A 25,678-nucleotide genomic window follows, 5' to 3' on the forward strand; every position below is an offset into this window, starting at 1 on the left:
CTGCCGTTCCCATTGCTCAGTAATAGATTCCCAATTTGGGTCCTCCCCTTGACTCGCTCCTTCTATTTTGCTTTATCACTTCATCACCACCTTACTTAATTCCTATTTTCACTTGCTCTATCTATTTCTTTGTGGGCCCGCTGCCCCGCCCTCCCTCCACTGGCGGCAGGAGACCCACAGAGCCCGACCACAGAACATGTTTGTTTGGGTCGGCTGCTGTAGTAACAACGGTGTATTGTTTCAGTGGGGAGGGCTGATGTCCTTGTTGATGCGACTTTCATGTCCACACCTTTTGCAGCAGATTGCCGTATGATATCTGCAGAGGAACATGCGTTGGCTGTCGGCAAAACTACGTCTGGAGACTGCATCACTTTTAATCCCATTTAAATGACGCTTAGTGTGTGGCAAAATGGGGCACTTCATTACACAGATAGACGATGAGAAATTGGGATCAAACACTGTTCTGAAGATGTATGCAAAGATATAAAAAGATACTGTATATATATACGGTAATTTTAGAAGTCCTACTTCTTTTCCCATTAGTCACACCATTAATATAACAGTGAGAGCATTTTGTAGGGAACCCAATTGAGTTCAGTCAAAAAGTTACGCCAACTAAACTAAAGGTGTGACTCTGCCGCCACCGCAGGAATTACAGAAACACTATCGAAGTAGAAGGGCGACTAAGAAATAATTTTGTTAAAATAGCTGATGTGTTGGGCACAATGGTGATCAAACATCCATCCATCCATTTTCCGAACCGCTTAATCCTCACAAGGTGGGTGCTGGAGCTTATCCCAGCCGTCTTCGGGCAGTAGGCGGGGGGACACCCTGAACTGGTTGCCAGCCAATCGCAGGGCACTCACGTAGGCATACAACATTCGCGCTCACATTCACACCTAGGGACAATTTAGAGCGTCCAATCAGCCTGCCATGTTTTTGGAATGTGGGAGGAAACCCGGAGCACCCGGAGAAAACCCACGCAGGCCCGGGGAGAACATGCAAACTCCACACAGGGAGGCCGGAGCTGGAATCGAACCCGGTACCTCTGCACTGTGAAGCCAACGCGCTAACCACTGGACTACCGGGCCACCGGTGATCAAACACCTCTCAGCAATAAGAGACACCCATGGCGAAGGCCTCATTTGTTCTTTGTAGCAAATGCTATTTTTTTTTTTTTTGCCTTGTGTGATAATTTGGATAGGGGCGAGTCGGGCACTAAGACGCAGATAACTGAGTCAAAGTGAATCCGTTTTCATATGAGGGTTCTGTAACATGAAGCTGCTCACAGGCTATGATTAACCTATGCACCAGTCCTAATTTCACAACCAAGCGGTCATTGAATATGTTCTCAAAACCTTTTAATTAGGTTACGATGTTACATTTTTTTCCCCATGCATTCCTCTTGGCTGCTTCGGGATACATGTATACCATAAATGCCCATTTCACAGCTATACATTTCCTTTTGAGCTAAATCTGTGTCACGGATTTACAGAGGTCATGACATGAAAATCAACATGTCAGTGCTTAGTCTCACGCTTACCATGCGAGGAAACATGACGAAAGGGTAGCGTTTTAAGGAGTGTGTTTTCGGAACCATTGCGCACACTCATACAAGAGGCATAAAATTGTAAAAAGTGTAAAACTGACAAATCAAAGTGGAGTCTTGAAATTTAAATAACTTGAATTCATTAGTACAACCGTACACACATTTAATACTTCTTTGAATGGGGACACATTGCCACGTGACATGACTTCAATACTACTCTTACGAAACAAATAGAAACGCGGCGGAAACACAAATCTCACCGGTTAACAAAAATCTCAATGCCTTGTCAGAAGCTGTTTGAGGGAGCACAGCACTAACACTGGTGAATGTTTTTGGAAGCCTACGGTTTGGACTGGATGGCAAGCTGCCCATCAGTGACAGGCCCCGAGCCAGTGGACGGACTGATAGGATCTGGCAGGTGAGACCTGGCCTGGAGTCAGATCACGCTGGTCCAGCTGAGGCTAAGCAGCAGCCCGGCAAACAGCAGCACAGTGCAGGTGTGCTGACACAGACATAGATGTGACCCGCCATTGATGGAGTCGGACAGAATTTTGCTCGATTCAAATCACCTTATATTTGGGTTACAGGCGCAGAGGGAAGTCCATAGATCTTCCAGAAACCTGCCTGTCCTTGCAAAAAGATCAATTCACACAAGTCTTGTTGGAAAACTAAATATGTTTGTCAACTGGATCTATCTCTTTACGTGAGGCGCAGGTCTGGGCTCAATTTTTCATTGATGTTGGCTTTACTCAATTTCCCAAAATAGAGGATACAAAAGAGACGTAACACCCGCCGCTTTTTGAGACTATAGGGAGGAGGGGTACTTTAATCAAGATTGTGTGCAAATGAAATGTCACGCCCTTTAATGTGAGAGCACTGTGGGAAATGTCGAAAGAAATGTCAAGTGGTTGCGGGGATGCGGGACCAGAGGGACCGATCTCATCCATGGTACAGTAGGCTGAGGGGCCACTGGGCATTCCCAACCTTAACCGTGAGGACAAGAAAAGTGAACATGAATTGGTTTGAACCTCAAAAACAAGTGCCTGGGCTCATTTACAAAATAACAAGAACGCACTACACTTTTTGGTGATGCATTCATAGCTTGAAGGGAATGTTCTGTTGGATGCGGTATGATATTTACGGGGCCTGACTAAACCCCTTTCAACTAAAGTCTTTTACAAAATTGCACTGACAATTTAGCCAGCTCTCATAAACTTGGAGGAGGGTCGTTTTGGGGACAGGTGAGATCAACACTTAACGGAAGAGAAAGTGAATGTTTACCATGATTGCTTCTGCAAACACCTTTAGTGGATAATATATAATTGCATAGACCTTTAGTCCGTAGATATGCTTTGACTTACAGTCAACAGGATTACCACCACACCTATTTATTTCAAGATATTCACTTTGAAAGCGCAATCAGCTTTGATTAACCGATGCGGGCAGATTTACCTAAGAGGCCTTTCGCTCCTGCTCCTCTGTAGTCATCAGGCAAATGGTTGAAATTTGACATTTTTAAAAGCGGGAAGGGATTATTTTTTTCCCCCTCACTGATATCATGGTCCACCTGTCACGGGGAGTTAAATAGAGTGAGAGATGATGCCCTATCACCGACAGGTACACCATCACCCGAGCCAATATTACGCAGAGGAAAATTAAACTATAGGGAAAATAAGGACATCTAGCGCACCAACTCGGCGAGACATGGCTGCTCATATATTGGTGATGAAAAAAATCAGACCGCTTGGGAGACAGGGTAAGGAAGAGCGGGAGGGAGAGGAAGAAATGGTGCGTATGCAGACAGTGCTGAGTGTAAGTGGAGTGGCTTGTGGTGGAAGGGAAAGTGTGCTCAGACTCAAATAAAGTGTGTGGCAGACTGGACTGTCAGCTGCAATTACCTGTCTTACATTTCCTGGTCCATCCAGGTAAATCATTTCCTATACCCGCCCGCCATTATTTCCTCTCCATTTCTGCTCTATCGACAGTTGCTCATTCTTAAAAGAAATAGTGGCACATGTAAGCGGGTCATTACAATGTAAGTGTGATGTGATTTTAGAATCGCTGCTTTCCACAAGACAAACTTCCTTACTGGAGCTCTTGAATTAAAATTTAGGAGCCAATCAAACACATTTGGGCTCAAAACATCACAATCGGATTACTCCCAGCAACATGAGCATCAGTGAGTCTTATCCTGTCCAAGGGTTGTGAAAGTCAGCTGTGTTAACTGTACAATTACATTCCCCCAGGACTATTATGTACAGTGATTAGGATAAGTTGAATCTGTATTTGCTGTGTACAGGTATTTTCCTGAAAATGGGCAAATACCAAATTGTAAGAACTCAGAATCACAGCTTTAGAGGTTCCACTATCTCTAATAGAGAAAAACAACTTCCTCAATGCGATCCTCACGTACTGGTATTTGTTTTTTTTTGGGACTAAGAGCTATACACTTTGTCAATGAGATCACAGCAAAAATTGGACAAAATAATAACTCTGTGTTGAGACTACTGACATGAATTTGAAGATGTTAAGAGGAGGTAAGATCGTAAACACGCATGAGTGATCACATTGGATTTAGTTAAAGGAGGAATGTGGTGTTCCTAAGAAACAAAACAGTTTGGTCATACAAGTTAAAACTGCCTGCATAATCCGACAGATGATTATGAAAATAATCTTTGAGAAAAAACATCCCTCTCTGGCTGAATCTTATGCCTGTTATCTTACTTTAATTATTTTAACACAACAAGAGGGGGGGGCGGGGGGTGTCCGGGGAGTGAGTTGAGGTTATATACAAATTTTGCTAGCTAATGTCTGTTGAGTCCAATAACATGTTAGCATAGAACATAAGTGGTGGTATGTATTGATTTATTTTTTGGTCTGATCTGTGTGTGTGCATTTGTATGCACCATTGCATTTATATAGTGCGTGCCTGTAATGTATGCATGAGTGTGCTTTCAGTGCATACTTGAATGCTTAGCGAGGTGATTTAGGCCAAGACACCCCTACAGGGCCCCGTCCACCTCGGCAACATGGTTGTAGTTACAATTCCTGGATGGCAAGATCCCTGAGGGAAAAACAAACATTTAGCCATGATGAAAAATCAAGTCAGAAAAGCCAGCGCTTGGCTAAAGTGCATTTACGCATATTAACAAAGCCTGCTCTTTATCCAATTGCATCATATCATCCCAGGGAGAGTGTGGCAGTCTGGGCAATCCAGCCATGCAGTCACACAATTGTTCAACTATGTGAATTAGTTTTGGGCTGGTGGCCAGATATAGCAGTCAGTGTAATCATCCTCATATCTTTGCTCCCTCTGATACACAAAGTGCTGCAGTTGCTGGTTCAGAATTGTGAGAGTTCAAAAGTGGAGAGGTCATATGATCTTTTAAAACTATGTGTGTACTGTCTCGGCCAGATTTGGACAGTCAGCTAAACTCATCTCCTCCACCACAACTGAAGACGTTACTCTTAGTCCACAGGTTTAATGATGTATAAAAAGGTGAAACTGTAACATAATATACGAGGCGAAATTACCTTCAATTCACACCATATACAGATGTTACAATAAAAATTCACCAACTAAATACGCTATTACCTCAGCCGCGATCGTAACGAGACATCGTCGTGCTAACGCGATTAGCAAGCGCTAGCATGAAACTTAACATGTTTTTGCACATCGCCGAGCAGCATTTCGAACATAAAGCCTCACAGAACTGTTCACCAATCAAATACAAACTTGTACACACCCCCGATGCTACCAAAGGCGTAATTTATTCAAATTCCTCTCATCTTTTTTTTTTCTTTTGTTTTTTTTTTTTTTAGTCACTAGAAGCAACCCTGCTTGTATTCAGTCCCGCGAATAAACACGTGACTGGTGGAGAGTCTTTCTTTCAGTCGTCGTCAACACGCCTGTCCGTCAGTGACAAACTGAGAGGTCCGTCGGTACTCGTCAGCAATGCATTTGATCAATAGAGGATAACCCTGTTCATAGAACACATACAAAGCTTGAATATAGAAAAGATAGGTGCCCCAATTAGGAGGACATGGCTCTTTAGTGCAACACTAAATTACAGTTAAAAGTATATACTACTCACTTTTGATTTTTTTGGGGGGGGGGGTATTTTGATGGCACAGCTATCATTTTATATAATATATTCTCTCTTCACCATCTGTTAGTTCCTTTGCATTCTTAATAGAATCTAGAGCTCCAAACAGAGCAGTCCAAAGGATAATGAAAATGTAATTTTATCCTTATCCTCACGTGATATTGTCAAGGTGATTTAAGAAAATGACGTGAGAGTATGGATCTTTAAAGACAAAAAAAAAAATGACAATAGTGAGTCAGGGCAGCGAAGGAGAAAGGCGAGGAAGAATAAGAGAGGGACAGATAGGAGGAGAGTGCCGGCTGCACTCTATTTCCAGCTGATGTCAAAATGAATTTCACATCTTAATATGGGGAAAGTGCTTACTCTCCAAAATATGAAGAAAAAAAAAAGCCTTGGTGGCGGCGGCCGTAGTGAGGCAAAGAGAGGAGAGATGGACTCAAGAAAGGAGAGGCGACGAGGATAACAATGAGAGGGCTATAACGCTGACAGTAAAATAAAGACAAGTGAGAAGTCAATTAAAGTCAGGAAGCTGACGGGGGAGGTGGGGGGGGTTGGCTCCAAGGTGCATAGCGGGAGGCACTGATAGTAGGGGACTCGCCTGCCTTAATGAGCTTAGCCCCTGGCCCAGACTCATTGGTTGGCTGGCTACAAACCGATGGACTAACCGGCCACTAGGATCACTATAACACCACAATTTGTGAAAAACACCACGATTTGTGCCCCCCAAAAAATAAATATTCTACACAGAACCCCCTGATTTGTAAGCTGGATATTAAATTAGATTTCAATCATAAATTGCCTTCTCTTCCCTTTCAGGAATATAACGACTCATAAGATGTCTTTCCAGAAATCATAATGGCTGCGGTCTATGCAAACCATGACATCAGCACTAAATTGCTGCCCATATGGGAACAATTCTGAGAATAGCAGGTTACAGGGGAATAATAAACCTATTTGTGCACAATTTTATCTCCATGTTCCTAAAACAAACAATCTGATTTTGTAACTCTTTTCGTATTTAGATTAGCATGAACCCCTTGGGCAAGAGAGGCTAATTTTAGCATATTTTCATTTCCATTCCTGCATGGGAACCACTTTTATTTTTATTTATTTTTTTGGTTTGGTTTGGTTTTATTCTGAAATCAGTCGTCATCTATCCTGACAGGTTGGAACCCTCACCCACCGTACTCGGATGAAACGCGAAGCACCTCGCTTTATAAGCAGGAACACTCCCCGCTCGTGATCCCGTATGCGTTTTCTTTTCTCTTTATCACCACTTTAACAGCAGGAGTAAAAGGAAACACAAGTAGTGAAAAAAAAATCTTCCAAGATTGCCAAGTGGCAAAGTTGAGCTAAAGCTGGAGCGTGGAATCACACGAAGCAAAGCCCCTGGAGGTAGCGAGTGAAGGAGAAAGAGAAAAAAAAGAGAGAAAGGAGATAGAGACAGTGTGATGGGCCGCTGCTGTTCAGTGTTGGGGATGATAAAACACAGTGGGGGTGAATCAGGGCCTTGAGCTATGATAAACACACACACACACACACACACATACGTGTTTTGGTGCATTTTCAGGACGTCCGTTTGTTCACCCGACATATGGGTACATGCCTTTCCCGTGGTCCTACAGGCTCCAAAAAAATATGGTAACCATGAAAAAAAATCAGGAAGACAGCCATCTACTCAGATTTTGGCTAGGACGTAATTTTTTTTTGATTTATGACAAAACTACTACATATGAGGACATTGACAGGTTTTTGTGTATTATGGAGACAGTCACCTCAAACACACTACCATTTCATGTTTTTGTGAATTTTGAGCCCCCTGGATACACATCATTTTCAAGTATATATGACTTATGAAGACCAGCTAAGAGTAAAGTGTGTATTTTTAAATTGACTCATGTTACATACCAACAGTATATGTTAGGCACATGTGTCCAATTGTCATGCTCAGGCATGGGGAGAACTCTACAAAGGAAGGATGCCCAGATTCAAACATTCAAATATCAATTGCTGAACTGTGAGGCGAATGTGCCAAACAGTCGTTATACCCGTCATCCCTCAAATATTCACATTAATAATACAAGATAGTAAAATAAGCTGTGAAGAAGAAGAGACGGTTAAATATGTGGTCAGTCCACTTTCTTATTTTTTAATTGCTGACAATATGAAATTATGAACACAGAAAACATGCCACCTCCTCTCCATGACACAAAGCACTGCAATAGATGAGGGTTGTTTGAACTGAAGAAGATTATGTCAAAATGTGAATACTGCGATGAAGAATTTTTAATGAATCTGGCCATATATTGTGCCATGTGTGTAGCAACTTCTTTAGCTACCGTTAGACAAAAGCAACTTTTCAAAAAGTATTGAAATTCTTGAAATAGGATGAATTCAAATGTTTTAGGGTTTTTCCAAAATATCACCTCAAACCTAATAAGCCTATCTTTTGTGAGAAGTTTGTATATCGTACGTACGTTTATATACAGCAGGAGTGTCCAAGGTCGGTCCTCAAGGGCCGCTGTCTTTTTGTTTTCCAGCTCTCCCAGGATGTTCTAATGTTGCATCAGAGCTGACTGATGAACTGATCATCTGAAACAGGTGTGATGCAGCCGGGAGAGCTGGAAAACAGGCACGACAGTGGCTCTCCAGGCCCAGATCGGAACATGCCTGATATACAGTATAATTTACATGTTCATACATCTTCAAGGATTTTCCAAATTGCTCTTGAAGATCATGAAACAACAAACGTGAAACACAGTATCCAACAACAAATATGAAATCCATAATTGACCATCCCACCCTAAATGCACCATTGCTATTGCTTTAGTTAACTTGAACTGAAATGTACCCAGACGTGCTCGCATTTCAATGGACTAGCCATTCATTTCCCTTTTTAATGCAGTTATATCCTGTTGTGGATGTAGTTTTTGATGGACACCCAGCCTCTGTCGTTCAGAGCTGCTGGCTCTGCGTGGAGACAGGACTCACAGCTCGTTTTACCTGAAACTTTATGGCTTGTTATGAAATCAAACATATGTCGCTCAACAGCCTTCACTTCATAATCTGTCCACGTGCGTCTCTTATTCCCACCTGTAAAAGAAGGCATTATTTATTAAAAATGGAAAAATAAAATAATCAAAATAAGATATTCCAGGAAATAATGAGAATTTTGAAAATTTGAGAATTTTGAGAATTTATCTCTCATTCCATTCATGGTCTCCAGAGGGTTCAGTCAGGTCACTTGGTGTCTGCAACATAACATCACGGTGTCAAAATATTCAGCATTCTTCATTCTGACCAGTTAAGAAATGAATAAATATGAATTATCATTGAACATTGCTCACAGGAGAGTTTGGGATGAATATACCACACTATAGAAAGTTAACACTGTTCAGTTCTGTGGAACAGCAATATGGGGACATTCGAACACAGGCTCTCCAGAGTTAGGTTAAGACAAAAGTCATGTCACCTGAAACACACTCAAGTTTTTCAGGTCTGAAGAAATATGAGGACATGACGACTGAAATCATGGAGAGTCTATGTTTCTGACTTATAACTTCTCCTGTGTTTGTCAAAGAAAGCTGAAAACTCAAACCTAGTATATCATGATAAGAAGTAGTAACCTGTTGTAAGAATGAAGTGGATCTCTCACTCCATTCATGGTCTCCAGAGGGTTCAGTCAGGTCACTTGGTGTCTGCAACATAACATTACGGTGTCAACATATTCAGCATTCTTCATTCTGACCAGTTAAGAAATGAATAAATATTAATTATCATTGAACATTGCTCACGGGAGAGTTTGGGATGAATATACCACACTATAGAAAGTTAACACTGTTCAGTTCTGTGGAACAGCAATATGGGGACATTCGAACACAGGCTCTCCAGAGTTAGGTTAAGACAAAAGTCATGTCACCTGAAACACACTCAGGTTTTTCAGGTCTGAAGAAATATGAGGACATGACGACTGAAATCATGGAGAGTCCATGTTTCTGATTTATAACTTCTCCTGTGTTTGTCAAAGAAAGCTGAAAACTCAAACCTAGTATATAATGATAAGACGTAGTAACCTGTTGTAAGGAAGAAGTGGATCTTCCACTCCTTTCTTGATCTTCAAAAGGTTTCATCAGGATCGGAACACTTGGTGTCTGCAACATAGCAACAGTGCAGTGTCAGAAATATTGAAATTTATTCATCCTGATTAGTTAATAAATGAATAAACATTGTTATTCATTGAACATCGCTCACAGGAGGGTTTGGGATTAATATAAGACACTATAGAAAGTTAACACTGTTCAGCTCTGTGTAACAGCAATATGGGGACATTCGAACACAGGCTCTCCAGAGTTAAGTCCAGACAAAAATCATATCACCTGAAACACACTCCGGTTTTTCAGGTCTAAAGAAATATGAGGACATGACGACTGAAATCATGGAGAGTCCATGTTTCTGATTTATAACTTCTCCTGTGTTTGTCAAAGAAAGCTGAAAACTCAAACCTAGTATATCATGATAAGAAGTAGTAACCTGTTGTAAGAATGAAGTGGATCTCTCACTCCATTCATGGTCTCCAGAGGGTTCAGTCAGGTCACTTGGTGTCTGCAACATAACATCACGGTGTCAAAATATTCAGCATTCTTCATTCTGACCAGTTAAGAAATGAATAAATATTAATTATCATTGAACATTGCTCACGGGAGAGTTTGGGATGAATATACCACACTATAGAAAGTTAACACTGTTCAGTTCTGTGGAACAGCAATATGGGGACATTCGAACACAGGCTCTCCAGAGTTAGGTTAAGACAAAAGTCATGTCACCTGAAACACACTCAGGTTTTTCAGGTCTCAAGAAATATGAGGACACGACGACTGAAATCATGGAGAGTCCATGTTTCTGATTTATAACTTCTCCTGTGTTTGTCAAAGAAAGCTGAAAACTCAAACCTAGTATATCATGATAAGAAGTAGTAACCTGTTGTAAGGATGAAGTGGATCTCTCACTCCATTCTTGTTCTCCAGAGGGTTCAGTCAGGTCACTTGGTGTCTGCAACATAACATTACGGTGTCAAAATACTCAGCATTTTTCATTTTAACCAGTTAAGAAATGAATAAATATTAATTATCATTGAACATTGCTCACGGGAGAGTTTGGGATGAATATACCACACTATAGAAAGTTAACACTGTTCAGTTCTGTGGTACAGCAATATGGGGACATTCGAACACAGGCTCTCCAGATGTTAGGTTAAGACAAAAGTCATGACACCTGAAACACACTCAGGTTTTTCAGGTCTAAAGAAATATGAGGACATCACGACTGAAATCATGGAGAGTCCATGTTTCTGATTTATAACTTCTCCTGTGTTTGTCAAAGAAAGCTGAAAACTCAAACCTAGTATATCATGATAAGAAGTAGTAACCTGTTGTAAGAATGAAGTGGATCTCTCACTCCATTCATGGTCTCCAGAGGGTTCAGTCAGGTCACTTGGTGTCTGCAACATAACATTACGGTGTCAACATATTCAGCATTCTTCATTCTGACCAGTTAAGAAATGAATAAATATTAATTATCATTGAACATTGCTCACGGGAGAGTTTGGAATGAATATACCACACTATAGAAAGTTAACACTGTTCAGTTCTGTGGAACAGCAATATGGGGACATTCGAACACAGGCTCTCCAGAGTTAGGTTAAGACAAAAGTCATGTCACCTGAAACACACTCAGGTTTTTCAGGTCTGAAGAAATATGAGGACATGACGACTGAAATCATGGAGAGTCTATGTTTCTGACTTATAACTTCTCCTGTGTTTGTCAAAGAAAGCTGAAAACTCAAACCTAGTATATCATGATAAGAAGTAGTAACCTGTTGTAAGAATGAAGTGGATCTCTCACTCCATTCATGGTCTCCAGAGGGTTCAGTCAGGTCACTTGGTGTCTGCAACATAACATCACGGTGTCAAAATATTCAGCATTCTTCATTCTGACCAGTTAAGAAATGAATAAATATTAATTATCATTGAACATTGCTCACGGGAGAGTTTGGGATGAATATACCACACTATAGAAAGTTAACACTGTTCAGTTCTGTGGAACAGCAATATGGGGACATTCGAACACAGGCTCTCCAGAGTTAGGTTAAGACAAAAGTCATGTCACCTGAAACACACTCAGGTTTTTCAGGTCTGAAGAAATATGAGGACATGACGACTGAAATCATGGAGAGTCCATGTTTCTGATTTATAACTTCTCCTGTGTTTGTCAAAGAAAGCTGAAAACTCAAACCTAGTATATAATGATAAGACGTAGTAACCTGTTGTAAGGAAGAAGTGGATCTTCCACTCCTTTCTTGATCTTCAAAAGGTTTCATCAGGATCGGAACACTTGGTGTCTGCAACATAGCAACAGTGCAGTGTCAGAAATATTGAAATTTATTCATCCTGATTAGTTAATAAATGAATAAACATTGTTATTCATTGAACATCGCTCACAGGAGGGTTTGGGATTAATATAAGACACTATAGAAAGTTAACACTGTTCAGCTCTGTGTAACAGCAATATGGGGACATTCGAACACAGGCTCTCCAGAATTAAGTCCAGACAAAAATCATATCACCTGAAACACACTCCGGTTTTTCAGGTCTAAAGAAATATGAGGACATGACGACTGAAATCATGGAGAGTCCATGTTTCTGATTTATAACTTCTCCTGTGTTTGTCAAAGAAAGCTGAAAACTCAAACCTAGTATATCATGATAAGAAGTAGTAACCTGTTGTAAGAATGAAGTGGATCTCTCACTCCATTCATGGTCTCCAGAGGGTTCAGTCAGGTCACTTGGTGTCTGCAACATAACATCACGGTGTCAAAATATTCAGCATTCTTCATTCTGACCAGTTAAGAAATGAATAAATATTAATTATCATTGAACATTGCTCACGGGAGAGTTTGGGATGAATATACCACACTATAGAAAGTTAACACTGTTCAGTTCTGTGGAACAGCAATATGGGGACATTCGAACACAGGCTCTCCAGAGTTAGGTTAAGACAACAGTCATGTCACCTGAAACACACTCAGGTTTTTCAGGTCTCAAGAAATATGAGGACACGACGACTGAAATCATGGAGAGTCCATGTTTCTGATTTATAACTTCTCCTGTGTTTGTCAAAGAAAGCTGAAAACTCAAACCTAGTATATCATGATAAGAAGTAGTAACCTGTTGTAAGGATGAAGTGGATCTCTCACTCCATTCTTGTTCTCCAGAGGGTTCAGTCAGGTCACTTGGTGTCTGCAACATAACATTACGGTGTCAAAATACTCAGCATTTTTCATTTTAACCAGTTAAGAAATGAATAAATATTAATTATCATTGAACATTGCTCACGTGAGAGTTTGGGATGAATATACCACACTATAGAAAGTTAACACTGTTCAGTTCTGTGGTACAGCAATATGGGGACATTCGAACACAGGCTCTCCAGATGTTAGGTTAAGACAAAAGTCATGACACCTGAAACACACTCAGGTTTTTCAGGTCTAAAGAAATATGAGGACATGACGACTGAAATCATGGAGAGTCCATGTTTCTGATTTATAACTTCTCCTGTGTTTGTCAAAGAAAGCTGAAAACTCAAACCTAGTATATCATGATAAGAAGTAGTAACCTGTTGTAAGAATGAAGTGGATCTCTCACTCCATTCATGGTCTCCAGAGGGTTCAGTCAGGTCACTTGGTGTCTGCAACATAACATTACGGTGTCAACATATTCAGCATTCTTCATTCTGACCAGTTAAGAAATGAATAAATATTAATTATCATTGAACATTGCTCACGGGAGAGTTTGGAATGAATATACCACACTATAGAAAGTTAACACTGTTCAGTTCTGTGGAACAGCAATATGGGGACATTCGAACACAGGCTCTCCAGAGTTAGGTTAAGACAAAAGTCATGTCACCTGAAACACACTCAGGTTTTTCAGGTCTGAAGAAATATGAGGACATGACGACTGAAATCATGGAGAGTCTATGTTTCTGACTTATAACTTCTCCTGTGTTTGTCAAAGAAAGCTGAAAACTCAAACCTAGTATATCATGATAAGAAGTAGTAACCTGTTGTAAGAATGAAGTGGATCTCTCACTCCATTCATGGTCTCCAGAGGGTTCAGTCAGGTCACTTGGTGTCTGCAACATAACATCACGGTGTCAAAATATTCAGCATTCTTCATTCTGACCAGTTAAGAAATGAATAAATATTAATTATCATTGAACATTGCTCACGGGAGAGTTTGGGATGAATATACCACACTATAGAAAGTTAACACTGTTCAGTTCTGTGGAACAGCAATATGGGGACATTCGAACACAGGCTCTCCAGAGTTAGGTTAAGACAAAAGTCATGTCACCTGAAACACACTCAGGTTTTTCAGGTCTCAAGAAATATGAGGACATGACGACTGAAATCATGGAGAGTCCATGTTTCTGATTTATAACTTCTCCTGTGTTTGTCAAAGAAAGCTGAAAACTCAAACCTAGTATATCATGACAAGATGTAGTAACCTGTTGTAAGGATGAAGTGTATCTATCATTCCATTCATGGTCTCCAGAGGGTTCAGTCAGGTCACTCGGTGTCTGCAACATAACATTACGGTGTCAAAATATTCAGCATTCTTCATTTTGACCAGTTAAGAAATGAATAAATATTAATTATCATTGAACATTGCTCACGGGAGAGTTCGGGATGAATATACCACACTATAGAAAGTTAACACTGTTCAGTTCTGTGGAACAGCAATATGGGGACATTCGAATACAGGCTCTCCAGAGTTAGGTTAAGACAAAAGTCATGTCACCTGAAACACACTCAGGTTTTTCAGGTCTCAAGAAATATGAGGACATGACGACTGAAATCATGGAGAGTCCATGTTTCTGATTTATAACTTCTCCTGTGTTTGTCAAAGAAAGCTGAAAACTCAAACCTAGTATATCATGACAAGATGTAGTAACCTGTTGTAAGGATGAAGTGTATCTATCATTCCATTCATGGTCTCCAGAGGGTTCAGTCAGGTCACTCGGTGTCTGCAACATAACATTACGGTGTCAAAATATTCAGCATTCTTCATTTTCACCAGTTAAGAAATGAATAAATATTAATTATCATTGAACATTGCTCACGGGAGAGTTCGGGATGAATATACCACACTATAGAAAGTTAACACTGTTCAGTTCTGTGGAACAGCAATATGGGGACATTCGAATACAGGCTCTCCAGAGTTAGGTTAAGACAAAAGTCATGTCACCTGAAACACACTCAGGTTTTTCAGGTCTCAAGAAATATGAGGACATGACGACTGAAATCATGGAGAGTCTATGTTTCTGACTTATAACTTCTCCTGTGTTTGTCAAAGAAAGCTGAAAACTCAAACCGAGTATATCATGATAAGAAGTAGTAACCTGTTGTAAGAATGAAGTGGATATCTCACTCCATTCATGGTCTCCAGAGGGTTCAGTCAGGTCACTTGGTGTCTGCAACATAACATTACGGTGTCAAAATATTCAGCATTCTTCATTCTGACCATTTAAGAAATGAATAAACATTAATTATCATTGAACATTGCTCACGGGAGAGTTTGGGATGAATATACCACACTATAGAAAGTTAACACTGTTCAGTTCTGTGGTACAGCAATATGGGGACATTCGAACGCAGGCTCACCAGATGTTAGGTTAAGGCAAAAGTCATGTCACCTGAAACACACTCGGGTTTTTCAGGTCTAAAGAAATATGAGGAAATGACGACTGAAATCATGGAGAGTCCATGTTTCTGATTTATAACTTCTCCTGTGTTTGTCAAAGAAAGCTGAAAACTCAAACCTAGTATATCATGATAAGAAGTAGTAACCTGTTGTAAGGATGAAGTGGATCTCTCACTCCATTCTTGTTCTCCAGAGGGTTCAGTCAGGTCACTTGGTGTCTGCAACATAACATTACGGTGTCAAAATACTCAGCATTTTTCATTTTGACCAGTTAAGAAATGAATAAATATTAATTATCATTGAACATTGCTCACGGGAGAGTTTGGGATGAATATACCACACTATAGAAAGTTAACACTGTTCAGTTCTGTGGAACAGCAATATGGGGACATTCGAACACAGGCTCTCCAGAGTTAGGTTAAGACAAAAGTCATGTCACCTGAAACACACTCAGGTTTTTCAGGTCTCAAGAAATATGAGGACACGACGACTGAAATCATGGAGAGTCCATGTTTCTGATTTATAACTTCTCCTGTGTTTGTCAAAGAAAGCTGAAAACTCAAACCTAGTATATCATGATAAGAAGTAGTAACCTGTTGTAAGGATGAAGTGGATCTCTCACTCCCTTCTTGGTCTCCAGAAGGTTCAGTCAAGATCACGTCACTTGGTGTCTGCAACATAACACCATTACGGTGCCATTACGGGACATTCGAACACAGGCTCTCCAGTGTTGGGTCCAGACAAAAGTCATTTCACACTCAGGTTTTTCAGCAACATTACAGTATCAGAAATATTCTAAAAAGTATTCTACAGTAACTGGGAAGTATGAGGGCATGACTGAAATCATGAAAATCAACATTATAGCAACCATAGAGTGTCAGAAATATGTCGTAGATACATGACTTTTGAATAAATTAAACTTCATACACAGCACAAGCCGGCTCTTTATGGTAGTTACCACTGTACAGCTCTTATAGCTAACAATTTCAGGACAACAGACATGACTGAGTTCAAATAATAAAGACAACACCCGAAACATACTCTTTCAGACTAAAACAATGTAATGACTGAAAAATAATTCCGGTGACCATTCGTTGTTTTCAACTAAGTAGAGACTTTTGATGGGCAGTACAAATTGCTGATAAAAATGTGGATTTGTCAAACAGCTACCACAGCCTTCTTCAATCAGGTGAAATAAGCATTATGAAGGAAGTTTAAAGGCATCTAATTTTCCTCGACTATTACGGATGTATGCGTTTTTATGAATTGTGATATTTGGTGAAGCACAATATTTTAACAGAAGCCGAATAATTTCTATTTCTATTTTTTCATTCCAAGATATTCCTAGTTCTACATGGCAATACAATATTCTCAATAATTGAATGATAATGGCTGCTAAACATTTTCTTCAAAAGTACTTCAATTATTTTTGCTCCAATATGATCAATGGCATAAAAAATATGCTGTTTATTGTGACAGTTTTGGGGTAAATACAATGTACGAATAAAATCTGTCACTGTGACAGGCTTTGGTTGCAGCTCTTGTCATATGTTTGCGGTAGCCATAAGAATTAGATAGCAGGTAGATTGATAGCATACCTTTATAATCATTGATCCACTGGGCTTTCAAACAAGGCTTGTTGACTCCAGATAAAAGGAGCAGCCTCAGATTCAGGGCTCAGTCTGGTTCTTCTTTGTGACATTATCACCACCAGTAAACATCTACAATGGAAAGTGAGAAGAAGTCAGCCAGACAAGCAAGCACAATATTATGGCAGCACTTATTTTGGCTCAAAAAGTACTGAGCCAAAGGAATATTATTTTCTTCCTCAAAAATACAAAAATTCATTTCATCAAACATTTGCTGGTCAGACTAATAGATTCGGGCAAACCATTTGTCAGGCAGATAACAATGTAAAATTAAAATAGAGTAACACAATATTGTCTTGACCAAATGTACCAACAAAGCTGAATTCTGCTATAATTTCATTGCAAACGTTTGTTTGTTTTTTTTCATTGAAACGGTGTACAATTGAATCAGCACAAGAATAAACAGTGTAAATACACCGGGCTTAGCGTAAATGCTAGAAGTGCCTGGCCCACTTTCATTAGGCTACCTGTACTAACTAATTTAAATTAACTGCAATCGAATAAAACAAATACTGCACTGAAATAAACATATGGTACCAAAACCAAGTTCCACAGACTGTGTTGTTAAAGATTTAGAAAAGTTTTCCAGAACCTTGCCTGCAGGACATGTCCACATTACTTTTACTGGAAGCTTATTAGGATGCTAACGATCGAGCTAGCTAGCTAGCTAGCTGTCTTATTGAATGATATTACCTTTGGTGGGCACTGTTAAACACGGTTATATTGAACAACTAACTTCTATGTTACGGTAAGATAAATGAAAAGGAATTGCTTACCCGATGGTCATCCACGCGTGGTCGTGTTTGAGAGTAGGATTGTCTGGCTGCTTCACATGTTGGATTTTGTGTGACTGCTAATTGATGTGACTTATCAGGACGAGGGCGGGGAAAATGTGTGAGTCAGTCCGAAAAAGATGACATTTGAGGTCCTGCACAATGACGTCACTGAAAGTGTGTTAAAAGTGTGTTAAGTACCGAAGTTGGCCACTAGTTTTCCAAATGAAAAGTGAGTCGAAAGTTAAACACACTTAAACACACAATTTCTGAAAATTGTGCTCTTTCAGGACATCACTTATTTTTGGTGTGGGAGTATCCTCGTGAGCTCTAGAGTAGTGTAGAGTGCGTGGAAATATGAGGACGCGAAAAATGTCCTCATTTTTCCACAGGTCCTCATTGTGAAGGTGTGTTATCATAAAATTGTCCTGAGATGTCATGAATACAAACGCACACACACACACACACACACACACACACACACACACACACACACACACACAAATGTCTCAACACTAAAGCACCTGCCTCTCCATGGATGGGGTTGATTGCATAGTCCTGACTCATCCTTGGCTACATGTCAAACCCCGGGGAGGCTCCGATTGGCATGGAGATACTAATGGAGTGGAGCAGGAGAGCTGCTGGGAACAGCAAATCTCCGACTGTGGGATGCAGCGGAAGTCTACGCGGGATCGGGCTCTCACCCGTCAGCCCTGAGTTTTGATCTACAGTGAGGCATGGCTTTTGATGTCTTAATCATCTCCCTCGATCGAGCTCGGGGAGGTTTGGGGTTAGGAGAGCGGGGTGAGGTGAGTTTGAGAGACGGGGAAAGGCTACGACGCGGCGAGGCATTGGGGGCAAGCCCGAGGATGTGAGCCCTGTGTGGGTAGGAGGCCTATTTGTCTAGTGATTACAAGGTCTGGTCTGCCTTTTCCATCTAACCCACTTTGGATTTGTCAAAAACTTTACAGATAATTGTTCAACTCATCTCCACGGAATACCTGGAAAACCCCAAAGAAGATGCGCTCCGCTCTGCCAGAAAAAGGGTGCTCCAACTACGCTACAAAGATGAACTTCACAGGAAATGTGAGTCAAAGAGTCTCTGGGATGATCATAAGCATCACAACCGGGAAGCAGAGTTCAGTACGATCCAATTAAGTCAACAAGCAGTGTCTGGAGCGAGGAGCAAAAGGGCAGAAAGAAATAGACAGAGGAGGTTCAGAGGAGGAGACGGCGAGCCGAGGAGAACGAAACGACGTGGGGACTCAAGATTAAACAGTCAGATAAAAGAGGTTCATCAAAAGTTACAGAACCCCACCCCCACCCCCACCCCCACCCGTGGCTTCTCCTCAGGGCTAAGTGTTCCACGCAGAAGCCAGAAGAACTGAACCAACTGATGAGTTGAGGGAGGGAACGGGGAGGCGGACGACGTGGATTGAAGTCCCCTAAATCGGCGCCCCCATCGAGAGAGAATCCCGGCACGTTGCTCAGTCATAAAGATGGAGGCAATTAATAAGTTAACAAATCAGGGACTCTCCAGCGACCAAATTGTTGTGCCACTGAACAAACTGAATGTATATGTCAACACAAAGGTATTTCATGAAAATGCAACTGGTATAGCAGGGTTGGAAAGTATCTGTGTGTGTGTGTGTGTGTGTGTGTGTGTGTGTGTGTGTGTGTGTGTGTGTGTGTGTGTGTGTGTGCGTGTGTGTGTGAGAGAGAGAGAGAGACTTAGGAGGGAAAATGTGAGTCTGAAACAGGCTTTAAAAATAAAAAAGACTCCAAAACACACCTACAGAATGTGCCATCAATGAGCTTGACTACTAAAATATGTCCACTTGGAAAAAACTTGACCTGAATGCATTCCATGGCTAAATCACTGCAAACACGAGTGAGTATATTCTAATAAAGAAAGCTGAAAATGTGCTGAAAAGTGTTTTATTGGGTTCCGCAAAAGAAAATCTCTTTTTTCCCCTCCTCCGTACTCGTTTCACCTAAAACTGAGGCCCTTCAAAAGCACCATCAAGAATCATTACCAAGAACCACACCCAGATTTTAACCTTCACCAATTTAGACCGTCATTTAGGTCCAAGCCAGGTAAAATCAGCGTTCAGTAAAGATTTAAATCTGAAAATAAGGCCAATTCTGATATGTAAAACACTCCAGCAAAATGCATTTCAGACCAGTTCAGACAAAAACAAACAAACAAAACAAAGCATCACTATTGTCCAGTCTTTCTTCCCCCAATGATGTTGCGCATCAACTCCAAAGCCCTAACCCACTGAATTTAATCCATCAATTACCAGGAGAGCTGCTGCAGATTCTTCACATGGCTTGCAAATTGTGCCTTTCCAACACTCTCGCTCTCCCTCGCACATTTGGTCTCACGGCAGATTTGCCGCTTGCTATATTTATCTGGTACCGATGCATATTTATTTCTAATTCGTACATGGCTGCAGGCTGTGCCGTGATTCGCCATCCTCAACCGGTATTAGTGGCCCTATAATAGGGCTTAGAATTACATGTGGAACCCTGTTGGAGTCTCTTGGCTGGATTTAAGGTAGGATTTATCATGTTCGGAATTATTCACTGCCGAAGCGCCTTTCCGGGCTCTCTGAAGAAAAGCGTCTGGGTTACGAGACCCCCAAAAAAGGGGCCGATATAGAAAACGTGGAGGGTGGAAAGGCAATAATACGATGCAAGGGAAAGAGGGGAGGAGTGGAGGTAGAGGCAAAAGTATAGTAGGAGAGCGAATTGGATGGAGAGAAGGAAAACAGGGATTTTAGGAGAACCTAATTTGAGCTGAGCAGACCAAATGTAGATGAGTTTCTTATGGAGTTTCTCTTTCAAGCAATGTGGCATCTCACCGCTCTAAGCGCACCTGCCAAATTCCTCTATCATGCACACTGAAAGTCAAACTTGAAGTTTGTCAAATAATGAACTTTTCTTCCTTCCTTCATTTCTTTCTTTCCATTTTCCAAGTTCCTTTTGGTTGCCAAGATCATTCTATTCACCTTACGGCAGGCCTCTCATTCCATCGCCAAAACATGCGATGCATTCCAGGGAACAAGGAATAGGAATGGCTGACATTTGGCGAGGAAAGGCGCATTGGAGCCACATGCGTCTTTCCTACTCACAAATTTGGTGACAATCCATGCATCCTGACAATGCCCATCATTGATTTCCCCCTGATTCTTGTTCATTGATTATGTAATATGTCATCAATTTACAACTGAGGTTATGTATCGAACATGGTGTTTGGATTTGTCATGGCCGCAGAGAGCGAATGGATGGCTTGTAAGTCCAGCAACCGATTGTTGATTAATCGTGCCTTTGTGCAAAAGTGGATTGCACTAATTGGTTGCTACCAGCAGAGGAGCCGCTGATTCAATCTCAATGAGTTGGCGGTCTAAAGAAGAATTCAACGCACGTGTGTAAATCAGTACAATATGTTTAATTTTGATTGACACAATTACATTTGGGCTCAGGACTGCCGAATGGCAAATGATCTAATCCAAGTGCTATTTTATCAACGGGGGCGTGTTGTTCATCGGGAATTTCAGGAATTTCCTGAAAGAGCTGTATATTTCCCGGCAGCCGCAACCCAAAAAATTTGGAGGTCAGTCCAAGTAAGCACCCAGCTAGATTTTTTTTCAAGGTAGCAAATGTAAACACGGAAATCCTATGAATATAAAAACACTGTAGTGGATATGTCTATGCTGTTGACACATTTCGGTTTTCAGAGAACTTGGTTCACAGAGAATGAAATCCAGAAACTGCAGGGCTTCAGTGGTATAGAATTCCCTGCGCACTATCTACTGTAAAAACAGCTTCTGAAACTCAGTGCCACCGTGAGGAAGGTCTGATAGCAAGCACCCAAGTTCTGCCCATTTGGCCATTTTCAGTGAGCAGTTTTGTCAAAACCTAATGAAACGATTGCCTCGCGTTTGCATCTTTGAGTGTGGCCGAGACGTATCAACTGAAGCACAACTTAACTTTATTATGCAAACATCTGCGTTTCATTACTTTGCTAAAATTCTTTCGCCATTATGTCGTATGAGAACAATCGGGAATCAGAGAAGCATGTGACGACCAAGAATGCGGTAGCTATTTGACAACATGTACGATGGGTAACATCATACAGACTAGCGGGAAGAAGTGAGTTGAAGACTGACCACAGAAGTCCTTATCAGCAAATGAATACGGCAACTTGCGTCATTCTTTTTCTTTCCTTTTCCAGGTGACTTCTCAATCCTTCACTTTGTCCTTTCGACTCAATACTCCTGCATTTTATTTGTCTTTCATTGACATTTTTGTTCACAGAAAAAAAAAACGTTCATACTGTTGCACAGAAAAATCCATTCTGGAAATGTTATTTTACTTTGAAGGGACTCTGAGTAAAATATTGTGTGAAACAATAAAGGTCCAACAAACAGCCGCAGAAGCTTGCAATGGAAATAAACCGTCATTGTTTGGATCCAGCTCACACCATCTATCCCCATATGGAACTGCGATCATGAAACATGGATCTGGATCGACTCTCAGGTAACAACAACAAAGAGCACCGAGCAGCTTGACCTTTGCAACTGTTGGCGGCAAACCAATCATGAGAAACCATATCGGAACATTTGCTCCAGGCTAAACTCACTGCTCACACCGAGGAGGAGGAGGAGGAGGAGGAGGAGGAGGAGGAGGAGGAGGATGCCGAATGGAATTTGGCTCAGCCACATGATGCCAGAGGACTTGAACCCACTAACACCTCCACTCATACACAAATCCGTACTCTTCATCGAATACAACTCTGCAGACATTCATTTTTGCCTAGAATGGCACTCGGCAGACATTGATTGGCAGTGATGCCGGTCACGCATTATAAAGTAATGCCTTCCTCTCGTAACTTGTATTTTTTTTACAACGGCTAATCTATCGCAGCTTACAGGAAACTGTCACTTACGGTTCACCAAATAATGGCACTGCCCTGAGCTGCCACTTGGATGCAGCAGTGAGTGACATTTAACAACACTTGAATAGGTATTACATATATTTTCTGCCACGGTTTTATCTTATGCGTGTATTTGGAACCAAATTAATCAATGGCAAATATTAAAATGGAGGAGACCCCGTTCCGAAAGAAAAGCTACAGACCGCTGTACATTGTAGATCGCATTCGAAAGGCGAATGACAGTGTATCAGATTGAAGTGAAGAATTTCATTTATTTTAGAACTTTACAATTTGCATTCCCGTCTGGGAGAGTGGTGCCACGTATGGAGGAAGGAGAGAGAGTCACTGTTTCAAGCCGGCAAACCCGTCACTACGTTGAGTTTGTGTCCACTGAAGAAAATATGAAGAAACTCTGTGCTGTTGACAAAGTGTTATATAGCTTCAAAAACAACCAGTGCTTCAAATGAAAAACAAACCAAAAAAACATATGGATGGCAGCACCCCCCCCCCCCCCCCAATGCTTTCCTGAAACCGAATAAACAACTGTATGTGATATAATGAGGATGGTCAATCAAGTTTCTTTGGTCGACCATAAGTGCCTTGAGTGAAACCTTGCCTGTTGCCCCTCTGGATGGTATCGCCCACTATGCTGTAGTTGAGTCAGTTTCAGGGTACTGGCTATCTTCTTATAGCTATTCAAATCATCATTATTTAGAGCAACATTTTTTTTTCTTCTCAGATTCACAGGGAGTTCTTTGACATGAAGTGCTATGTTGAACTTCCAGTGACCTGACAGTGATAAAAGCAAATTCAACAGACCTGTGGCCCATTCCCACTGGAGTTGGTGTTACCTTGTAACACCAACAGGCCCCCTGACACCGGGAAGGGAAAATGGCTCATTGGACCACTTCTACACTTTGATACAATCAGACTACATCACAATATTTATTAAATTTGAGCTACGCATTTACCTTTGTGAGATACTGTGCAAGGAAACGTTTACAACAAAAACATCCTTGGTGTAAGCGCTATAATGTATGGGAACACGTTGGTCTTATCTTGATCTAAATCAGCTCCGGCCTAGGTTTCGGACCTAGGTGAAAGGTAATAAGTGCAAATAAATAAGCGTGTTGTGGTGAGGAGGACATAAGTAGGCCAGCTGTTCAGTAAGTAACCACTATCGGAATAACAGGCCCATGGCCAGCATACTGCAACCCGACCCTAATCTCGTCTCTAATAAAATCAGCTTCTCTGTCACTGCGCCTGTTGATTCCCAAACAGGCCGTTGATACAACAATCCCACGCATGCTTGTACACAATCATACAAATATTCAGGCACTCGCTGACTGACACACCGACGTATCCGCAACACGCAGGCCTGTGAGGATACAAACAACAGCTGTGAAAATGGATTTCATTGAGACAGCGCAAACTCTGAAAATTCAGAATTGGGCCAACATTTTGGGATCCAAAATGTGAAACGTCGCGAGACTTCAGCACAATGTCATCGGAGCTCAGCTAGCATCCCAATCAACTTTAGTACTTCACGAGTTGCCAATGAGAATTAAATGCCATTTCCATGCGTCACAAATTGGCCCAGTCGGGTCAACATGAAATTACATTTCTTTTCCTTAGTATTTCTTAGGTCACACTACCGTCACCTCGGCGACGGATCCAAGCTAGCATGAAAACAATTACAATACGTTGGGTGAGTGTGAGAGACAAGACGAAGCCACAGACTGATGATGGTGAATCACTGGGAGCTTTGGCAAAGACAACATTCATTCTGCACACATGTTTAGCGTGTTGCAGGATTCTGTCGTCGTCTGTGCCATTAAATCATTTATAGCGCTTGAGATGGATGGCATATCTGCCTCCGCGCGTCTCTCACCCCTTCCTTGAAAGTAATCAGTTTAGCTGTGACATTCTGTTTTTCTGTGGTTTCGCTGGATTAGCTGTCAATATTTAATTAATTTGCTCAATGCAGAGGGTAAAGATTAAAGAAACGTATATTGGATTATCAAAAGCAGAGAGAGACGGGCAGACAGAGAGGTTGACTCATAGCAAAAAAATAAATAAAATAAAATAAAATCCAACCAATTACAGTGGATTACGCGACTTGTTTGGCTCGAGTTATGATGCTACATCCTATGCTATTATTACATATATTACAGTCTGCATGAGACACTTATGAAAAATAACATTATGTACGCTGGGGGTGCCGTTGCGGGTAAATGTTTAATAGACTGTGAATGATGCTAATCCAACAAAATCCGGTCACATTTGGAACCAAACAATGCATTCACATGAAATGACACGAACATAAAAAAAATGTGGTAATGCAGACAAGAGATGAGATATTTTGCTGTTTTTAATTTGCTATTTGTTGTAAAATACTCTCAAATTGAAGGTGATCGAAGGGTGACGCAAGCAAGGTTGGGTTTGCAAGCATGTGCGAATCACCATGTGTGCACAGGGGTTTGTCTCCAATTAATTGGATACCTTGACCCCACTTCCGTCTCTTCCAATTTACCAAATCCACCAGACAAACTATTAATGCGCCCACTGCCAATGTGAAAACTTCTTTAACCCCCATTAAATTCAACCAAGGTCATAGCAAGTGTACGCATATGCTGGCGTGGACTCAAAACTAGCACGATTAAATGTGATTTGGGGCAGGAGGAGGGCTGAGACTGCAAGAAAGTGGCTGGTATGGCAGGGATCTTGTGTAAACAGCCTGTATAAGGGAATTATATTCTAAATCCCACTTAGTGAAAGCTTAAAGGTAACATTGAACAGAATTATGGTAGTACTGTGAGTTTTATTTGGGTGGGTGGGGGGGGGTCAAATGTTCAGTTCGGCACGCCTGTCCCCAAGTCATGCCGTACTTTGACAAAA

General features: G+C 41.1%; 3 long non-coding RNA genes across 7 annotated transcripts in view; 1 reads left to right on the top strand and 2 right to left on the bottom strand.

Moving 5' to 3' along the window:
• The window catches only part of LOC127601833 (uncharacterized), a 108,415-nt gene that overhangs the window by 51,902 nt on the left and 30,835 nt on the right, over positions 1–25,678 (bottom strand). The gene's annotated exons all lie outside the window — the stretch shown is intronic.
• LOC127601846 (uncharacterized) lies at positions 8,650–14,717 on the bottom strand. 3 transcript variants are annotated; one of them, XR_007962664.1, is made up of 3 exons: positions 14,668–14,717; positions 11,975–12,052; positions 8,650–8,906 (listed from the first exon to the last, which is right to left on the bottom strand). It is a non-coding gene; the product is annotated as an uncharacterized LOC127601846 (long non-coding RNA). The 3 variants fall into 3 exon arrangements; XR_007962663.1 differs by lacking the exon at positions 14,668–14,717 and adding an exon at positions 14,221–14,400; XR_007962665.1 differs by lacking the exons at positions 11,975–12,052; positions 14,668–14,717 and adding an exon at positions 9,729–9,815.
• LOC127601843 (uncharacterized) lies at positions 9,206–12,677 on the top strand. The gene is made up of 3 exons (XR_007962660.1): positions 9,206–9,598; positions 10,056–10,502; positions 12,302–12,677. It is a non-coding gene; the product is annotated as an uncharacterized LOC127601843 (long non-coding RNA).

This window comes from Hippocampus zosterae, chromosome 6, assembly GCF_025434085.1.
Source record: "Hippocampus zosterae strain Florida chromosome 6, ASM2543408v3, whole genome shotgun sequence".
Taxonomy (NCBI): Eukaryota; Metazoa; Chordata; class Actinopteri; order Syngnathiformes; family Syngnathidae; genus Hippocampus; species Hippocampus zosterae.